The sequence below is a fragment of the Zingiber officinale genome, chromosome 2A, assembly GCF_018446385.1.
Source record: "Zingiber officinale cultivar Zhangliang chromosome 2A, Zo_v1.1, whole genome shotgun sequence".
NCBI lineage: Eukaryota > Viridiplantae > Streptophyta > Magnoliopsida > Zingiberales > Zingiberaceae > Zingiber > Zingiber officinale.
The window spans coordinates 59931959-59954895 of NC_055988.1; positions in this window are offsets into that span (position 1 = coordinate 59931959).

Here is a 22937-nt window from a genome sequence, read left to right on the forward strand (position 1 = left end):
TCTGATCGGTCACCAGATCGATCAGATAGCCAGCGTATCGCTGGATCGATCCACTGATCGATCCAGAGCTTGGTTTTTGCCCAAACCAAGTCCAAACCAACATCCGGTCAATCTTGACCTGTTGGTACAATCCGGTCACTCCCTTGACCTACTTGGACTTCTCATCACCAGATGTCCGATCACCCTTGATCCATCTGGATTTTCCCTTGCCCGGCTTCACTCACCAGGACTTTCACCTAGCTTCACTCACTAGGGTTTTCACCTGGCTTCACTCACCAGGATTTCCACAACTGCCTGGCTTCACTCACCAGGACTTTCACCTTCACCTAGCTTCACTCACTAGGATTTTCACCTGGCTTCACTCACCAGGATTTCCCGACTGCCTGGCTTCACTCACCAGGACTTTTCCCCGTGCCAAACTCCCTGTTTGGACTTTCCCCGTGCCAAGCCTCCATACTTGGACTTTCCGCGTGCCAAGCTCCTGCTTGGACTTTTCCCCGTGCCAAGTCTCCGTACTTGGACTTTTCCAGTGCCAAGTCTCCATACTTGGACTTTTCGCGTGCCAAGCTCCCTGCTTGGACTTTTCCAGTGCTAAGTCTCCATACTTGGACTTTTCCAGTGCCAAGCTCCCTGCTTGGACTTTTCCCGAATCAGGTCAACCAGGTCAACCTTGACCTACGGTTGCACCAATAACCTCCCAAACATCTATTCTTGTCCCATATCAAGAATAGAACTCTCTCACGAGTGTCAAACATCAACATGCAACTCAACTAGGTCAACCTTGACCTAAGGTTGCATCGACAATCTTCCTAAGTCAAACATCAAAATACAACTCGAGTCAAGTCACCTCGAGTCGGGTCAACCAGGTCAACCTTGACCTAAGGTTGCACTAACAATCATGTCATAAAAGTATGCATCACTTAGGCATACATCATATCATAAAGGTATGCATCACTTAGGCATACATCATGTCATAAAGGTATGCATCACTTAGGCATACATCATATCATAAAGGTATGCATCACTTAGGCATACATCATGTCATAACAATATGCATCACTTAGGCATAGATCATAAAAACATGCATATCTTAAGCATAAAGCATATCATCAAGCATGCATGATTTAACCACATATCATATCATGAAAGCATGCATATTTTAAGCACTAAACATAGCATCAAAGCATGCATAATTTAACCACATATCATAACATAATCATGCATATTTTAAGCACAAAGCATATCATATCATAAAAGCATGCATATCATATCATAAGTCATAAATCACAAGCATACATATTAAGCATAAGGGTGTATCTTGTGATTATCCTATCATAGGAAACATGGTATCATATTTATCTTGGTTTTAAGCTTCCTAAACCCTTGTGGCCGAAACCCTTTAGAGCTCAATTTAGGTTAAACACAACATCCAAGCATGTGGCACCTAAATTATCATCATAACATTTTCATAGGAAGCATTATAAACATGATTAACTTAGTTTCTAAGTTCCTCAAGTCCCTAATTTCATATGGCCGAAACCTTAAGGTGTGAAACAAGGTTCCATATGACATAAAAGCATGGACAACTTTAAATCATATTTATAACATTTTTACCAAGGAACAAGGTAACACATTTGACACATTTGAATTAGTTCCTAAGTTCTTTAAGCCCTTAACATATGTCATGGCCGAAATTTAACAAGTTCTCATTAGGGCTACAAACAAGCATACAAGCATGTGAACTTGGACTAACATTATGTATAAATTCATACAAGGCATCATCCAATAGTTATGGCCGAAACAAACCCTAGCATCATTTTAGGTCATAAAACAACATATAGCAATTGAACCTTGGCTTTCTACTTATCATATTTCATGTAGAGTGGCATGAGCATATTTAATTTAAGTCATAGGGTTTCTAGGGAATCTAAACCTTCATGGCCGAGACTCACAATGGTCCATTTAGATCATGGAAAAATTATACAAGTATGTGACAAAATCAATACATTATCCTATTTCCATAAGAAGTACTTTTAACACATTTGGTTTCATTTCTAAGGCCTCTAGGTCTTTTAAACCCTACTTGACCGAAACTCACAGAATATAAACTTGCTTCAAATAGCCTAAAAGCATGAGAATTTATACAAGTTTCATAGCATGTATAAAGACAAGCATAATGAGTATACATATGAATTGTGTCTTAGGCTTTCTAGGTTTCTTTTTCTCTTTTTCTTTTATAGTTTTTTTTTCTCATGGCCGAAACCTACCATTCTTTAGCTAGGTTTTTAAGTGGCCTAAAGCATGAAAAACCTAAGTAAGTTTCATGGCAAAAGTTACTAAGAAACATATATACAAATTGGTTCATGAATAATCTAGGAGCCCTTGTGGTCATACATGTTATATGTCATCCACTAATTTTTCTACACCCTAACTAAGCATGAGGGCATTGAACAACTTTCATATCTAAACAGCACAGAGGTCTTGAGCATATTAAAATTTTGTTTAAGCTTTTCTAAGCTATCCATCTCATCATGGCCGAAAAACCCTAAGAAGGAGTTCATGGAATTCTAGCAATATTCAAGCATACAAATCCTTTAAGATCTTTGTATTCTATCACATGAGCATGGTTATTTAAATTTAAAGGTCTTCCTAACCCTAAACCCTTTCTTGGCCGAAACATATGAGTGGTTTTCTTTTAGTTTCAAATATCTTCTAAGGAAGAAAAACTAATACATAACCCTTAATATTTCATAGGGAGAACCATGTACTAGTTGGATAAAACAATAAATCTCCCTAGTCTCTTAAGAATATTTTTTTGGCTGAAATTCTAGGGTTCAGTACTCCTCTGATCAAGCATCATATAGGTATAAAAGCATGAAGAAGAACCCCTTTACATAGCATAGAAAAATCTATCATGTAGTGAAGACTAGTTTAAACACCATTAGATTTTGAAAGCTCTTCTTGGCCGAATTTTCTCAAACTTGTTTCTAGGCTTTAAAATCCTCATAAAATCCGAAAAGCACATAAAAGCCTTGTACCACAGGTGAGGGGAAGCTTACATCCTTTTTCGCTTGTGGATCTAAGGTATGGTGAAGAAGAAGTAGCCTCTTCTTCTAGTTCCCTTCCCTTGATTCCTTTGCTAAGTCCTCCTTGTATCTTAGGCTTTCTTAGGGAAAAATTTGGCTTTGGGGCTGAAGATGGAGGAGAGGGGACTGTGGTGTTCTCGGTGAGGGAGAGGATGAATAAGAGAAAATGAGAGAAAAATAGTTTTCTCTTTTCTTGCTCCCTTTTATGTTAAGGGGGAAGAGGTAGCAAACTTAGTTTTTGCTTTCCTTCTCCCTTAGCCCTTTTTTTTCTATTTTATTTTTATTTTTATTTGTTTATTTATCCTCATCATTCATGGTGAAATAAGGGGGAATGAATCCCCTTAATTAACCTCTTTTATTTTCGGCAAAATCAAAGAGGAAGAGGGAGAGGAAGGGAGGAAGGCAAGTTGCCTTTCTCTTGCTCTTTACTTGTTTCCTTTTGGCTAGCTTTTACTCTTACCTTTATCATGAGTTTTCCTCCTTTGCTATCAACATATTATTCCTATCCCAACTGGTTATTACCCATTAATTCTATGAAATATAATATAAGAGGTTCAAGGTTCAATCCTTGACCTCTCCCTATTTTTATTTCTTTTTATTTCCTTTTTGGTTCAACTCACTTCCTATTATTTTTCTAAGGCAAAATCCCACATTCATATATTTATCTTACAAGCTTAGTGGGTATTACAAAGATAACTTTCTCCAAACTTTATACAACATGGAGCATGGAAAACCTAAGCTATCCACATATAAGAAAGTTTAGCAAGTTTAGGAGCATAAACAATAAGTTTCCTTTTTAAAGCCTTGCCCTAAACCCTATAACTCATCTTGGCCGAAACATTAGGTTAGGGTTCTTAAAATTTTTAATATCATATGGAGTATTAAGCTTAGCCAACAACATATAAAAGATCCTATATCATGAAGAAACATAGGCAAGCTTGTTACCAAAAAAAACTTGGATCCAAACCTTACTTTTTGATCTTGGCCGAAACTTTAAAAGTGAGGTTCTAGACTTTTTTTTTTTCAACATGAAGCATAGCTTGTAAACTTGTTAACCTAAATGACCACAAATCTAACTTGGCCGAAACTTGCAAAGGAAATCTCTAAGGTTTCAATAACGTTTACGTACGAAGAAAACCGAAAACTACTTGTACTACAGTGAGGGGATACTCACATCCTCGCTTGATTTTCTTAGGGAAGAGACCTTGCTTGTGGAGCCTTCCTAGAGGGGAGCTTCTTGCTTGGCTCAGCAATGGTGAGGGGGAAGGAGCTCTTGGTCACGGTGGAGAGGAGGAAGGGAGCAAAATGAAGATTTTCCTTCATTTTCTCCTTTTTTTCCAAATGAGAAGAGGAAGGAAAAATGGGTTTTTCCTTCTCTTTTCCTTTACTTCTCCTTTAATGAACAGAGGAAGCAATAATCCTCTTTTCTTTTGAGAGGAAGAAGGCAACTCTAACTTCTCCTTCTAAATAAAAGAAGCTCTTTTCTTACTCTTAACTATATTGTCACTTCTCTCTCTAACAATATCTTCTCTTGGTCTATTGGTTAACACATACATGTATTTAGTAAGAGATCCAATGTTCAAACCTTGGTCATCTCTTTTTGGTTCTATTTTGTTTTATTATTTTTGCAAATTTACACATAAGGCCTATTTTAAACCATGGTAAAAATAAATAAACTTGCTAGATATCCTAGGGGTGTTACAGGAAAAGTGTAAGCCTGCGACTAGTTGATCTTTAAAAAGGTAACACAATCTTCAGGAGGAAGACAAGGATGAGCGTCATGTGACAGAACCCTAATATGGTATTCTTTAGGAATTTCATACAGAGAACAGATGGAAATTCGGTCGGTGGCGGTGAAGGAATAACAAATTTGAGCATACCAAGGGAGTATTGATTCTTCAGCCATGTCAAAAAATTGAAACATTTAAATAGCAAATAACTTACTGAATCCTAAAGGGAGAAAAGGTCACAGAAGGAAAATATGGAAGACGAAGAAGCGTGAGTTGTTGAAAGAGGTCGGAAAAGAAAATCACCAAGGAGTAACTGCAAGAAGACGAAGGGTAAAAGGTTAAAAATGATTTATGGTTTTTAGGCAATATAAGGATCACCATCAAAATAAAATGATTCAATAAAGGAAAGTCGTTGATCTGCGAAGAAGAATGTGTGATAAGAAATGAATGAAAAAAGTATCGAGGGTTACTTAGAAAAAGGAGAAAAAAGGATACGTGGCGATCGCCCAGGAAGTGGCATTTATGATTGACAGAACAGTGATGTGCGTAGATTATATATACCTTTGTTTAGCATGTTTTGATGCACATTCACATACTTTGCACATGCTTTGTCTATGTATTTTCGTACTTCCAGCTTTCCTTTTAGCATATTTACTCTTTTTGTTCGGAGATATTCTTTTGTGCATTTTCTGTACACAGGGGTCGAATTTGGTGAAGGATTCATGTTCGAGGCCAAATTTGCAAGTGAAGCTAGGGAGGAAGGTGTTGTACCTGAACCTCACACGGCCTTGCCATGGGGGGTTGCCCAGGCCGTGTGGAGATCTCTGGCCATGTGGCTGTAGCAGAGGTGGAAGTTGCCACGGCCGTGTGAACCTCACACGGCCGTGCTAAGATTTGAATTCAGAAAGACCATGGCCATGTACACTAAATGGGCATGCAAGCCATCCAGAGCTGAAGCCTTACACGGCCGTGTAGATCTACACGGCCGTGCAAGGTTTCCAGAGACCAAGAAGACCCTGGTCGTGTGCACGGCTGTGCGAGGTTTCCAGAGGCAGAGGCAGTGCAGGCCGTGTAGTTCTACATGGCCATGCAAGGGAAGCAGAAGTAGTGTGTGCCACGACCGTGTATCACACACGGCCGTGTAAGGTAGGCAGAGAAGGGAGTGACCTTGGCCGTGTGAACCTCACACGACCGTGCCTCGAGGCCGTGTGGCGCTCAAACCCCTCCTCTATATAAAGCCTCCTTCATGAATTGAAAGGGGATCTTCTCCCTTTTGGGGGGAATTGAAGATTTGGGCATTCCTCCACTATCTTGGAGGGATTTCCTGTGATCTAAGGGTAGATTTTCATCGTTTCAACTCCGGGGAACGAGGATTAGATCCGAAGATGGTTCTTCATCGTAGATAAGCTTTCTTTCTTCCTTTTCTTGGATTTGGGATTAAGAATGATTGTAATTGCCTTCTATTCATATTTCTTTCTTCAATTCATGGAGTAGATTTCTATGTTCTAGGATTGAGGGAGTACTTGTAAGGATGATTTGATTTAAAACTCTTGTAGATATGCCAATTTTCTATTTCAATGATTTTACCCTGTTTGTATCCATTCATTCTTGTGTGGATTGTTGTGATTAGGGCTTAATTACCATGCTTGATTGAATGTTTGGATATCTTGTGGATCTTGTAGAGGTAATTCCTCATTCGATTTTCTGAGGGGCGTTCGTGACAGGAACAAGCCCGTGTAAGGACATTTAAGGGGAGATCTTGAAGGTGAAATAGGGTCATTCAATGGGGTAGGATAGATTGTTGTATTAATCTTTATATCTTGATGTGGTTGAGTGATGAATTCTTGTGTTGATTATCCGAGGGACGCACGTGACAGGCAAGCCCATGTAAGGACAACATAGGTTCATCCCTATTTGATCACATTTAGGTATAGATTTCAGTCCTAGGCCGGTTGTCAATTACATGAGAGAACCGACAACCTTCTACAAATAATGGGCAATTGAGAAATAAGACTTGGTAGATCATTTACATTGAAGAACCTTACAAAGAAACCAAAACTCGTAGAATATCCCTTATCATTGCCCTTATTCTTGTTTCTTATTCTTTCATTTCTATGTTTTACTTTGCATAGTTGCATTTAGCTTTTGAAAACCAATTGATTAGTTGTTTAGCTAATTCGCGTTGAGACATCTTTAGTGCTTATTCCAATCCCTGTGGATATGATATCTTTTATTATTACTTACGACATTTCCGTACACTTGCGGAGAGTCAACATGCTTTTGGCGTCGTTGCTGGGGACTTCGCTATAACATTAGAGATTATCAATTGAGTTAGACTAAATATAACTTTTCTTTTCTTTTCATTTGCATAGTTGAATCTAATTTTTAGAATTCTGTTTTCATAACTTTTTCTTGTATTTTTTTCTACTTCTTGCTTGTTGCAATTCTAATTCTGCACTTTTTTAATTTTCTAACATTCTAATCTAATTTTTCTTTTTTTTTCTTGTCTTTCATTCAGTTTCGTTCTTCTTTCTTTTTCTTTTGAACAACTATCATTTTGCAATCTTGTTCTTGTGTATGCAAAGATCTAACTTTGCATGAGAACTTCTTTCTCTAGACCCTGAGATAGACAGAACATTTCATAGAAGAAAAATTCTGCAAAGACATTTAGAAGAACAAGAACATTCCATCATGGATAATAGACCACTAAAGGATTATGCAACACCTTATGCTAGGGGTTTTCGATCTAGTATTTCAAGGCCTTCAGTTGAAGCAAACAATTTTGAGATCAAACCTGCAATTATTTCTATGGTGTAGCAAAATCAGTTTGGTAGAGGACCGCATGAAGACCCAAATCAACACTTGGAGGTCTTCTATGAGATATGTAGTACAACGAAAATGAATGGTGTTCCTTCTGAGGCAGTACGCTTATTATTATTTGGATTTTCTTTGAGAGATAGAGCTAAACAATGGTTAAATTCTTTGGCTCCAAATAGCATCACCACATGGGAGCAATGTGAGCAATAATTTCTTGACAAATTCTATCCTCTAAGTAAAACAGCTCATATGAGGAATCTTATTGCAAGTTTCAAACAAGCTAACTCAGAATCTCTATTTGAAGCATGGGATACATATAATAGTATGCTCACACAATGCCCACACCATAATTTGGAGAAGTGGTTAGTGTTACATACATTTTATAACGACATCAATTATCATACAAAGGTGTCTCTTGATTCAGTTGCTGGAGGGGCACTTATGTATAAGAGCTTGGATGAAGCCGAAGAAATAATTGAAAGTGTAGCACAAAATCACCATCAATGGGCTAATGAAAGAAGTGGTGGCTATTCTTGTGTGAACCCAACAACAAAAGCATCAGGGAAATTTGATGTTGATGCAGTTACTTTATTGGCTGCCAAACTGGATGCTCTTACAAAGAGATTTGAAAACATGGGAGTTATTCCAAATATGGTCAATGTCATTGTTTCTTCTTGTGAAGTATGTGGAAGTTCTGAACATTCTAATGACTCATGTCCATTGGGAGCTATTTCTACACAAATTAATCAATTGGAGCAATGTGACGCCATCATGGGTCTTAATCAAAGGCAGAACAACCCATACTCAAATACATACAACCATGGGTGGAAAAGTCATCCTAATTTTTCCTATAGAAATAATCAAGATCAAGGACCATCTATGGGGGCAAGACCTAATTTTTAGTCTGGGCAGCAAAATTTTCAGCAACAATCCTCTCAAGGCTTTCGTATGTCTAAAATCGAAAAGATGTTTGAAGAAATTATCTCTAATCAGAATGAAATGAAGCGGGACATTTTGAAACTTACTCAGGGAATGGATAATTCTGAAAGGCATCAAAAGATTCAGGATAGTTAGATTATCCAATTAGCTTCCTCATCTTCTTGAGCACTAGGACAACTACCTGGTAAACCTGATGTTAATCCTATGGAGCATTGTAATAGAATTGAGCTTAGGAGCGGACGGACCTTGGGAGATCCCCAAGTGATTGCTCCAAAAGTGATGCAAACTGAAGAAGAGCTCTCTCCTCTAACGCCATATCAGATTCAAGATTGTGAGGAGAGTACCACTAAGGTTGAAGAGACTCTTCCACTTAACCAACAAAGTAGAGTTGTCCCTTTTCCTCAAAGACTTGTAATGCTCAAGAAAGATGAAGAGTTTGGAAAATTCTTGGAGAAGGTTAAAGAGATATGTGTTGAAGTGCCACTCATTGATGCAATTCTTCAAATGCCCAAGTTTGCCAAATTCTTGAAGGACACCATGTCGAACAAAAGAAGGAGAGGAGATATAGAGACCATAGCACTTACAGAGGAATGCAGTGCTCTTTTTGAGAAGAATACTTCCCCAAAGTTGAAGGATCTAGGGAGCTTCTATATTCCTTGCAATATAAAAACTGAATCTATCAAGAAAGCTTTTTGTGATTTGGGGGCAAGTGTTAGCCTCATTCCTTATTCTATTTGTAATAAATTAGGTCTCAAAAACTTTAAACTTACTACTATGGCACTACAACTTGTTGATCATTCCTGCAGGTACCCTATGAGTATCATAGAAGATGTGTCGGTAGATGTAGGTGGGAGTATAATTCCTATCGATTTTGTTGTGCTAGACATGGTGGAGGATCCAAAAATTCCTTTCATACTGGGAAGATCATTCCTTGCTACAGCGGAAGCTATTATAGATGTTAAAAATCATAAACTTTCTTTGGTAATTGGTAAGGAACGGTTGGAATATGATTTATCTAATGCCTCTAACCATGTCTCTTCTCTTTTAAATGATTGTAGCAAGGCAAGCATTTACAAACTTGAGGAATGAAACTTCCATCCTCATGGGAGGCCACCAAATGAAGAAAATATTGTGGTGGAAGATGTTGGGAGAAGACCTCCCAACAAAAATGAAAAATACGTTTTCCCTTCAAGGGCAAGGAAAAGAGAAGAATGATCAAGATTGGTCGAGCTAAAGACCTTAAACAAGCGCTTCTTGGGAGGCAACCCAAGTGTTCTTTTAGTTAAATGCATTTCATGTTTTTTATTTTTCATTAGTAGTGTTTTTACTTTGTTTTTTTTTTGCTTGGTTTTCAGGTTGAAATTTCGCTTCCATGAGCTGGCCATGATTGCTTCATGGGCATGGAAGTATTGGAGAAGCGAGAAAGGAGAAAATTCATCAAGTGGAGCAAAATAGAGCATGGTCGTGTACTGTACACGGCCAGGCATATGCTGCAGAGAAGGGAGATGCTCTGGCCGTGTCTACTTGACACGACCATGTAGAGTCCCTAGAGGAGGAAAGGTGCATGGTCGTGTCCCAGACATGGTCGTGTGAAGACCCTAGAGGAGGAAAGCTTCTTAGCCGTGTCTCACACACAGCCATGTGAAGAAACCAGTACAGAAGCATGCACTGGCCGTGTCATCCGGCATGGCCGTGTGCTTATTCCAGAGGAGGAAATGGGTGAGGCCATGTCCCAGACACGACCGTGCAAGGATAGCCGAGAAGAAGAAGGTTACGGTCGTGCCAATTGGCACGACCATGTGAGTCAACCCTAGAGGGAGAAGGGAGGGACCGTGTAGATCTACATGGCCCGTGTGGAGAAAATTGTCCAGGCCGTGTCTCCTATACACGACCAGATTTAAGCCGTGTCCACCACACACCCCCCTCATCTCAACACCCTCTTCTCTCCAAAACTCCTTTCTTCTTCAACCTTTTCTCCAAATCTTCTCAGATCTAGGTATAAAACTCTTCCTTTTCCACAAACTTCATCTAGATCTAGATTTTTCTTTTCTCCAAGACTCAAGATCTCCACTTTTATAACCCTAAGATCTTATTCTTCAAGATATATTTCTTCAAGATCTAGCTTCTCTAATCATAAACAATACCCTTCCCCACTCAAACTTGTCAATATGTCCAACCTTCTGAAGAGACTTCGCAAGGGAGGTGGTGGATCTAGTGGAGACAAAGGGAAGGAGCCATCCAAAGATAAAGGGAAACAACCGTTGAAAGGCAAAGGAAAGAGGACCTCACGCGACGAAGGTAATGACAACGAATTCAATATCATGTTTAGAAATGATGATCAAATAACTAGATTTGCAATTCTTGTCAATTAGAAAGATCGTGTGTACTAGGTATATGGACCCAACTATTTTAGATATGATTGGAATTAGAGATGATATATATTGGATGATTGGGTTCTTAGATTGAAGTGATATTTTGTACACACATATACCTACTTATCCTTGCCTTGTTTTGGAGTTTCTAAGTTCATTAGATGTCCATTTTGCCAATGAGGATGATTATATTGGCAAGATAACTTTTAGACTAATGAGTCAAGAATTTCAATGGACATTTAGTGACTTTAACACTTGTTTTGGATTGTCTTCTGGTATGATATGGGTTAGGTTTAGTAGGTCCCTGGTGAAAAAGGGAAAGGAGATAGTAGAATTAAAATGACAGGTCAACATCGACCGAGATATACCTTGATGAAGGAGGACCAATATCGATCAAGATATACCTTAAGGGAAGTGAGCCAATATCGGCCGATATACACCTCACAGAAGGTAGACCAACATCGATCAATACATACCTCAAGGGAAGTAGGCCAATATCGGTCGAGATATACCTTAGGGGAAGGCAGGTTAATATCGACCGATATATACCTTAAGGAAAGTTAGTTAATACCGATCGAGAAATACCTCGAGAAGAGTAGGCCAATATCGGTCGGGATATACCTTAGGGGAAGGTAGGTTAATATCGACCGATATATACCTTAAGGAAAGTTAGTTAATACCGATCGAGAAATACCTCGAGAAGAGTAGGCCAATATCGGTCGGGGTACATCTTAGGAAGGGTAAATCAATATCGGCCAGGTTTAAGATAAAAATCGAGGATTGTTTAAAGTGGCATATCTAAGATTAATTAAGTATACATGATCACCCGGAATAAAAAGATCTAAAGCTTTATATAGTTGGTAATATATTACAGAACGATTAGTTGAATGATAATGATAAACCGACCGAATAGGGTCTTGGTTTAATATTTGGTCAGTACAAAACATAGTATAATACCAAGCTGTTTATAACGTAATAAAGACAGGACGAACGAGTAGACTCATAATTAATTTGATAAAGATAGCTATATGTGATTGAATAAACAAGTTTACCTATTTGGCGGGAAGTGTGCTTCTAGACTTTTCTGTAGGTATTAGACGACAAAGAAGGTACATCTGGGGTACAAAAAAGATTCCTTAAAATCCAATTATCACAAGTACGTAGCTTACGTCATCTCATAACAAACTCTAATAAACTAGGGTCCACTTCATGACTACGGAGGTTATATGAAGTGGTATAAAAAGGGGAATCCTCTCGGTTGGCCAGGTAAGTTCACATTACTGCTCATATTCACAACCCTAGTTTTCAACTACTATTCATCTTCTTCTTCCCTTTTCCACACAAAGAGAGATCACTGACTTGAGCGTCGGAGGGCCTAGCTAGGGATTCCCACCTCGGTCTTAGGTCACTGACAATAGCGTTGGTTGGTCTCTTGTGCGCATGAAGCCTTAGGAGCTCTAGATCTCGGTTTTCTTCAGTCAGATTTCTCTCTCACCATTGAAGCTTTGCATGAGGAGGGCATTCTGTGATTTTATTCTCCCCGATCTGCTTTGGGTTTCTCAGATCGGTATCTAGTCAGTCAGTCAGTCAGGTATTATTCTTCATCAACAGTAGGTTTTCTCCCTAGCTTTCCATTTTGTCAAGTTTCTCAGACAGGATCATGGTAGCTCTCGGAGCTTTGATTCTAGGTTTAATTGGAACAATTTTTGGAGTTCGATCACCTGATTAGATCAACCCTATGAGCCCTCTAGAGCCAAGGCTTCTCACATGCAAAACCTTATTTTTAGATATCTACATCGAGTCATGAGCAAAACTATTTTTGGTAGAGGGGAAAGTGATGGAGTCGTTAAGAAAGTAGAACTTTATTCACTATGGGCTATGTTACATAAGGTTGATTTTGACTCCGGTTTTCATTTTTTACAAACCTTAGTGAGAGCTGCATGGGCATCTTCGGGATCAATAGTTCTTGATGGTTTGATTACTCAAATAGCCATTAACTTGGAACTTGATTTAGATGCGTTGGAAATTACTCATAGCAATGATATGATCGACCTGGATGCATGTCTTGTTATGAAAATGATTATTCGGGATGAGAATGGTTTTGCATTTCCTAGGAGGAATGGTTTTCCTTTACCTCTTCCTTGTCTTGATCGAACTTCAGTTTGCAACCCAACTAATTCAGTAATCACTGATTTAGACCCCGAAAATGTCCCTTCCATATCCGGAGATATAGAGCGACACATTGAGCCCTCGACATCTGGATACCCGCAGCCCTCCGGTCATCCGGATCCTGCTAGGCATTCTTTTGCATATGGTACGGGTCCCTCCAGATTTGACTTCTCAGATTTTCGTGCATCTCAAGAATAACTTCATGAGAAGCAAAATGCCCAACGAGAAATGTTGGAAGGTCACTTCTCTTTATCAAATGACCAGTTTAGAGAGGTACTAAATCACTTTCAGTTCACGAGGAATTTTCAAGGTCAAGTGGCTGAATTTGTCCAAGATTATGATACGGATCAAGCTAGAATGAGAGATTTTATGTAGAGTAAGAGTGTCACTAGCCAACAAGTAGATGCTTTGTTTGAGTATCATATAATCCTGAGAGAAACTCCAGGTTTTCCTAGTATGGCTTTAATTTCACTGTTATAAATCTCAGCTTACCCATTAGTTTGTGGATGATATGATGTTGCTACTTTGTGGCTCACTCCATATTTTCTAAGTAAATTCTCAAACTGTCTTTCTATATAGTGCGATCCACCATTGCTAATGACTGCTTTAGGCATACCAAATCTTGGAAAAATTATGCTTCTAAACAATTTGATAACTGTTCTGGCATCACTTGTAGGAGAGGCTATAGCTTCTAACCATTTGGATACATAATCCACTGCTACAAGGATAAACCTATTCTCATATGAAAGAGGAAATGGCTTCATGAAGTCTATTCCCCATACATCAAATAATTCTACTTCAAGTATGTAATTCAGTGGTGTTTCATTCCTCTTAGTAATATTTCCAGTCCTTTGACATTGATTGCATGACTGTACAAATCTCTTAGTATCTTTGAATAGAGTTGGCCAATAAAAACCTACTTGAAGAATTTTCGCTATTGTCTTAGAACTCCCCAAATGTCCTCCATAAGAAGAAGAATGACAATGAAATAAGATATCTCTGACTTCTTCCTATGGTACACATCTTCGATAAATCACATCATTGCATTTCTCATAAAGGAGGGGTTCATCCCAAATATAGTTCTTCACATCTGAAAAAAAAAAAAAAATCTTTTGTTGATTGGAGAAATTTTGGGGTAAAACTCCACTTGCTAGGAAATTGACAAAATCTGCATACCAAGGTATTTTAACACTTGACAAAGCTAGAAGGTGCTCATTGGGAAAAACATCATCAATAGGTAAGTCAAAATCTGCATCCTTTTCTTTATTTTACCATACTCTAGATAAATGATCAGCCACTACATTTTCTGCTCCCTTCTTATCTCTAATCTCAAGGTTAAACTCTTGAAGCAATAAAATCCATCTGATAAGCCGAGGTTTAGCATCTTTACCTAGTAAATATCGGATGACAGCATGATCAGTATAAACTATCACCTTTGAACCCACCAGATACGATCTAAAATTATCAAGTGCAAATACTACGGCTAGGAGTTCTTTTTCGGTAGTGGAATAATTCACTTCAGCTGCTTTAAGTGTTTTACTTGCATAATGGATTGCATGTAGAACCTTATTCTTTCTTTGTCCTAAAACTGCTCCTACTGCAAAGTCGCTAGCATCACACATTATCTCGAATGGAAGATTCCAATCTGGGGCTTGGATTACTGGAGCTAAAGTAAGAGCACTTTTGATTTTATTTAAAGCCTCCATGCAATCACTATCAAAACAAAATTCAACATCTTTAATTAACAAATTTGTTAAAGGCTTAGAAATTTTTGAGAAGTCCTTGATAAAATGCCTATAGAATCTGGCATGCCCCAAGAAACTCCTTAGTCCTTTTACATTAATTGGTGGGGGGTAACTTCTCTATTACTTCTACTTTTGCTTGATCCACTTCAATCCCACCTTCTGATATTTTATGTCCCAAAATAATTCTTTCTTTAACCATGAAATGACATTTTTCCTAGTTTAATACTAAATTCGCCTCTTCACATCTTTGAAGAACTGTAGAAAGATTCGACAAACAAGTGTCAAAGTCATTCCCATAAACTTAGAAATCGTCCATGAACACTTCCTTGATTTTCTCTATTAAATCTGAAAAAATTACCATCATACATCTCTGAAAAGTAGCTGGAGCATTACAAAGCCCAAATGGCATACGGCGATAAGCAAAAGTGCCATAGGGGCATGTGAAAGTAATCTTCTCTTGATCTTGAGGATGAATTGGAATTTGGAAAAATCCTGAATATTCATCTAGATAGCAAAAATATGAGTGTTTATCCAATCTCTCAAGCATTTCATCAATAAAAGACAAGGGAAAATGATCCTTTCTAGTTTCTTTATTCAACTTTCGATAATCGATACACATTCGCCACCCCGTTACTGTTCGTGTTGGAATCAGTTTATTATCCTCATTTCTGATAACAGTTATTACCCCTTTCTTTGGGACTACGTGTACTGGACTCAGCCATTCACTATTTGAAATTGGATAAATGATCCCGGCATCAAGAAGTTTGAGCACCTCCTTTACTACCTCTTTCAGATTTGGGTTTAACCTCCTCCAATGTTCAATTGAATTTTTATAGTAAAATCCTATGCATGCAAAGGGAAGGACTAATCCCTTTGATATCATCAATTGTATATCCAATTGCTTTTCTGTGCTGCTTTAACTCTTCAATCAATCTCTGTGTTTCAGACTCAGTTAGATTGACATTGATTATAACTGGAAAAGTGGAATTTGGTCCAAGGAATTCATATTTTAGGGTTGATGGTAATGGCTTAAGTTCAAGTTGAGATGACACTATTTCTAGCACAATTAGCTCTTGCTCTATCAACTTAATTTCTTCTTATTGAGATCCCTTCTCCATATCTTCTTCATCTTCTAGAGAAATATCATCCCCTTTCTTCTCCTCTGTTGAAACTGTCTCTTCATCAAATATTTTTGAAAGAGACTCATAACATCAAGGCAATAATACTTGAAGATCATTCTGATTCAGAGTAATTCCTTTCTCACCATTTTTCTTTCCTTCAACCGTATTAACCGTTAGAGTTGTGTTATTTTGTCCTGACCAATCATTAAAATTTGATGCAATCCTACAAATTATCTCATTGGCTTCCTCTAAGCTTTTCTTCAAAAAAGATCTTCTAGAGGCAATATCTAATTGACTTTTATTTGAGAAAGAAAGCCCCACATAGAATAAGTGCATCATTAATCATCTCTCAATACCGTGATGCAGACATAACTATAAAAGAGATGAATATCTTTCCCAGGCTTGATGTAACTCCTCCCCAACAAGTTGCTTAAAATTCAATATTTGACTTCTCAAATAAGTAGTCTTCTGAAGGGGAAAATATTTTCCCAAGAACTTCTGCTCTAAATCATCCCAGGTTTTGATACTTTGAGATATCAGAGAATTATACCATCTCTTCGCAGCATCTTTCAAACTAAAAGGAAAAACTAGTAGCTGTATAACATCAAACGGACCCTCCTCATATTTCACAGTATAGCAATATCTATAGAATTTCGTTAGATGTGAATAAGGGTTCTCAATCTCTAGACCCCCAAACTGAGCTTGCTGAATCATTGAGATAAAGGGGTTTAAGCATAAAATCTCTTGCTCGAATTTCAGGGTAAACAATTGGCCCTAATCCTTTGGCAGACTTTGGAGCCCCATAGTCTCCTAATGACCTGAATACCATGTCTGATGTGCAAAAGAAGAGAAATAGGAGATACAAAATTACAGTTACCACGATCGGAAAATTATTAAGAGGTAGCAAGATATACAAGAAAAAGTTATGAAATAGAATTCTAAAATTAAATTCAATTATGCAAATGAAAAGAAAAGAAAAGTTATGTTTAGTCAAACTCAATTGATAATCCCTAATGTTATAGCGCAGTCCCCGGCAACGATGCCAAAAACTTGTTGACTCTCCGCAAGTGTACGAAAATGTCGTAAGTAATAATAAAATATATCGTATCCACAGAGACTTGAATAAACACTAAACATGTCTCAATGTGAATTAGCTAAACAACTAATCAATTGGTTTTCAAAAGTTAAATGCAACTATGCAAAGTAAAACATAGAAATAAAAGAATAAGAAACAACAATAAGGGCAATGATAAGGGATGTTCTAGGAGTTTTGGTTTCTTTATAAGATTCTTCAATGTAAATGATCTACCAAGTCTTATTTCTCAATTGTCCATTATTTGTAGAAGGTTGTCGGTTCTCTCTTGCAATAGACAATCGGCCTAGAACTGAAATCTATACATAAATGTGATCAAATAGGGATGAACCTATGTTGTCCTTACACGGGCTTGCCTGTCACGTGCATCCCTCGGATAATCAACACAAGAATTCATCACTCCTCAACCGCATCAAGATATAAAGATTAATACAACAATCTATCATACCCCGTTGAATGACCCTATTTCACCTTCAAGATCTCCCCTCAAACGTCCTTACACATGCTTGTTCCTGTCACGAACGTCCCTCGGAAAATCGAATGAGGAATTACCTCTACAAGATCCACAAGATATCCAAATATTAAATCAAGCATGGTAATTAAGACCTAATCACAACAATCCACACAAGAAAGAATGGATACAAACAGGGCAAAATCATAGAAATAGGAAATTGGCATATCTACAAGAATTTTACATCAAATCATCCTTACAATTACTCCCTCCATCCTAGAACATAGAAAACTACTCCATGAATCGAAGAAAGAAATTCGAAGAGAAGGAAATTACAAGCATTCTTAATCCCAAATCCAAGAAAAGGAAGAAAGAAAGCTTATCTACGATGAAGAACCGTCTTCGGATCCAATCCTCATTCCCCAGAGTTGAAACGATGAAGATCTGCCCTTAGATCGTCGGAAATCCCTCCAAGATGGTGGAGGAGCAGCCAAATCTTCAATTCCCCCCAAAAGGGAGAAGATCCCCTTTCAGTTCATGAAGGAGGCTTTATATAGAGGAGGGGTTTGGGTGCCACACGGCCCCGAGTCACAGAGCCACTCCCTTCTCTACCTACCTTACACGGTCGTGTGTGATACATGGCCGTGGCACATACTGCTTCTGCTTCCCTTGCACGACCGTGTAGATCTACAAGGCCTGCACTGCCTCTGCCTCTGGAAACCTCGCACGGTCGTGTGGTGCACATGGCTAGGGTCTTCTTGGTCTCTGGAAACCTTGCACGACCGTGTAGATCTATACGGTCGTGTTAGGCTTCCTTTGAATGGCTTACATGCCCATGTAGTGTACACGGCCATGGTCTTTCTAGCTTCAAATCTTAGCACGGTCGTGTGAGGTTCACACGACCGTGGCAACTTCCACCTCTGCTGCTGCCACACGGCCTGGGCAACCCCCCATGGCAGGGTCGTGTGAGGTTTAGGTACAACGCCTTCCTCCCTAGCTTCGCTTGCAGATTTGGCCTCGAACATGAATCCTTCTCCAAATTCAACCTTTGTGTACATGCACAAAAGCAGATCTCCAAACAAAAAGAGTAAATATGCTAAAAGGAAAGCTGGAAGTATGAAAATACGTAGACAAAGCATGTGCAAAGTATGTGAATGTGCGTCAAAACATGCTAAACAAAGGTATATAATCTACGCACATCACACCCCAGACTTAAACCTTTGCTTGTCCTCAAGCAAAATGCTGCAATCTAAATTCATATGTTTTATAATACTCTCATATCCCTAATGCATTCTCCTAACTCTATCAAAAAGTTTCATTAACAAGCATGATCATGGAAACAAGTTAAGTATGACTCAAGCTTAAGTCTCTTGTGCACAGTGCAAGGTAACTCAAAACTCTTCAATTCTCAATCCATGTCCTAGTCAAGTCGTCATCAAATTTTAATTCCTAATGTTTCCGGTGACAGACAAGTAACGAGTTATAGGCACTTACTCGCCACACACTTGGTTCATATTTCTCAATCAACCCAAGGTCTCAAAGGCGTGCTCAATCTCAAGAGAAGCTAAGCAGTCATTTCCCCAGTAACCTACCTCGATCTCAAAGGGGTGACTTGCTAGATTCCACTCATGACAACTATTTTTTTATATCCCTTATTCACTTTTTTTTCATACTTTTTTTCACATAAGTATTTGCATTGTGCAAACCTTATTCACAAATGTACTTTTAGCACAAATGTTGGGATATTTTGATTTTTCCAAATGAGCTTACATGATTTGAGCCTCATCCAGTAACCAAAATGAAGTTTGAGAAATCACCATGGAAACCAAGTACTAAACAAACAAGATGAATCATGACGATTTCAATAATATCAACCATTCAAGTTTCAAGTAGAAGTGAAGTGAAGATAAGATTCTTAAGGTCAAGCCAAAACTAGAACTCATCTCCATATGATACTTAGCTTATATCATGCTACCCAAGATAGAGAAAAGATGTTCATTAAGCATACTACTTGCATCACTTAAAACATCATGAATCTAGATAATGAACGTGCTAACATTTAATCTTGAAGACAAGAAAGCATATAAGTAAAGTTTTGATGTTCTCAAGATGTATGCCACAAGATTTTCAAAAGATAGTCAAGTGACTATCAAAAATCAAGCAATCAAAGTAAAGAACAAATGCAAAGTAAAAACTAAACATGTAGAAAACAAGCAAAAATTGAAAACTAGAATGCATAAAGAAAAATCTGGTTCGACAAACAGATCGAATCATACACTGAACCGTCATATCTTTGAACATTCTCTTTCCATTCAAGGACCAATTACCAATGAGACCACTTTGAAAAATTGCGCAAATCTTAAAATGTGGACGAATAAAAGAAATTGTAAACAAGGAAGAGGCCCTGACCGATTGTAATCCTGACCGACTGTGTGTATAGAAGGAAACCCCAATGTCCAGTCAAACTCATATTTGTTCAAGCGTACACATGGTACCCCCCCCCCCCCACTTGATCAGTCCTCACACAACCAATCACATACTTCTTTAACTATCCTTTTAATCTGACTTTAACTAGCTCATCCTTCTTCGTATTTACTAAGGTGTATACATGGAAAATGCATTTATGAATGGAGAAGGATTGGTACAGCAGAGGGTTGAACATTGTAAAAACTCAGATTTGGTTAAGGACATGCGAAATAAATAAACTTAGATGAGGCAAGAAACACTTAGCAAGGTAAATAACATAATCAAACATAAGTACAAAACTCTACATTATCATTAGGAATACAGTTATAACTCTTAGGCTTTTGAAAATCTTCCATAGATGGGCACAACAAAGAAATAATCTTCTACTTGTCCCCGCTCCCTGGAGCTACCAGATTGTTCTTCCCATCCCAAGTATGGGCGTGTAATACAACCTGGACAAAAGAGAAAAGTTTATCCTGTCCTCTTGCACTTGTGTGATTGACCCTCTAGGGCCTGTGGCTGAGAATCTATCTCTGATCTAATCCAATCTAACTCAGCTTGCAGAAAATTCACCTTAGTCTTCTGCTGGTCTAAGTCTTGTTGTTGTTGCGATATCAATAAAACATCTACATGAACCTTCCTGGTTAGAATAGTTATTTCCAAGGCATGTTGAGCTTTTAGATCATCTAATTTCTCAGTCTTTTACTTTAAATCCAAATAAGCTTTGTCCCTCAGAGCCACTTCCTACTGAATTTGAGACTAAGTGCTAACAAATGTACCTCTAGCTCTCTCTGATATGAATGATATAGATCTAAGGCTTGCATAGCCTCAACCAAAGACTTTTCCTTCTCGGATAATAGTTGATCCCAGAGGGGAAGATCTAAAGCCACAACTCCCAATAATATCTTTGAATGAAAGTAAAGCAAGAAAGAGTAAAGGGTGATGTTGTAGAAGTTAGGATTACACCTCTATTTAAATTGGATACAAGATATGCGCTGGAGATATCACGGGATCATTGTAGAGGGGGTCACGGGATCACTGTAGTAAATGTCAAAAGGGCAAAAATAGAATTAGATCTAGTATGTTGGCTACACCTCCTTCGACTAGATTTGAAGGGGAGGCTAGTGATACGAGTTATGATATATTGGCCGAGCGAGTGAAGGAGGGGTTTAGCTCCAGAGAGATAGGAAAGATATATAGTCAGTCGAAAAAAGGTCGAGCGAGTGCTCACGTGCTCGTATCTGATCGGCCGGGCAAAGTCCGCCCGAGCATAAAAGCATTTAGCCTTATATAAGATTCTCAGCATATTACTGACCGACCGCAGGCCAAGCGAGCACCCACTTGCTCATATATGCTCGGCTGGGCAAAGCCTGCCCGAGCATAAAGGTATTTAGCCTTATATATAACTCTCAGCATATAACCGACCGTCCACAGACCGAGCGAGCATCCACGTGCTCATATATGCTCGGTCTGGCAAAGCCCACCTGAGCTTAAAGGTATTTAGCCTTATATATAACTCTCAGCATAATTGGTCGACCGTAGGCCAAACGAACACCCACGTGCTCATATATGCTCGGCCGGGCAAAGCCCGTCCGAGCATAAAGGTATTTAGCCTTATATAAGATTCTCAGCATATTACCGACTGACCGCAAGCTGAGCGAGCACCTATGTACTCATATATGCTCTATCGTCAAAGCCTATCCGAGCATAAATGCATTTAGCCTTATATATAACTCTCAGCATATAACCGGCTAACTACAGGTCGAGCGAGCACTCACGTGCTAGTATATGCTCGGTCGGGGCAAAGACCGCCTGAGTATAAAGGCATTTAGGCTCATATAATATTCTCAACATATTGTTGGTCGATCGCAGGCCGAGCGAGCGACCCTACACTCATATATGCTCGGCTGAGTAAAGCCCGCCCGAGCATAGAGCATTTAGCCTTATATAATATTCTTAGCATATTATCGGTCGATCGCAGGCCGAGTGAGTACCCACGTGCTCATATATGCTCGGCCGAGCAAAGCCCGCCTGATCATAAAGACATTTAGCCTTATATAAGACTCTCAACATATAATCGACCGACCGCAGGCCGAGCGAGCACCCACGGGCTCATATATGCTCGGCCGGGCAAAGCCCGCCCAAACATAAAGGCATTTAGCCTTATATATAACTCTTAGTATATAACCAGCCGACCGCAGGATGAGCGAGCACCCATGGGCTCATATATGCTCGGTCGGGCAAAGCCCGCCCGAGCATAAAGGCATTTAGCCTTATATATAACTCTCAGCATATAACCGTATGATCGTAAGTCGATTGAGCACCCACGTGATCTTATATGCTCGGCCAGGCTAAGCCCACTAGAGCATAAAGGAATTTAGCCTTATATAAGATTCTCAGCATATTACCGGTCGATTGCAGGCCAAGCGAGTGCCCCCACGCTCATATATACTCGTCCGGGCAAAGTTCGCTTGAACATAAAGACATTAAGCCTTATATAATATTCTGAACATATTGTCAGTCGATCACAGGCTGAGCGAGAGCCCCTGCGCCCATATATGCTCGGCCGGGCAAAGCCCGCCCAAGCATAAAGGTATTTTACCTTATATAATATTCTCAACATATTGCTAGTCGATCATAGGTCGAGCGAGTGCCCCCGCGCTCATATATGCTGGGTCGGGCAAAGTCCGTCCGAGCATAAAGGTGTTTAGTCTTATATATAACCCTCAGCATATTGTCGACCGATCGTAGGCTGAGCGAGCACCCACGTGCTCATATATGCTCGGCCGGGCAAAGCTCGCCCGAGCATAAAGGCGTTTAGCCTTATATATATTACAGGTCGAGTGAACACCCACATGCTTATATATGCTCGGTCGGGTAAAGCCCGCCCGAGCATAAAGTCACTTAACTTCATGTCACATTCCTAATATACGACTGGCTTGAACGAA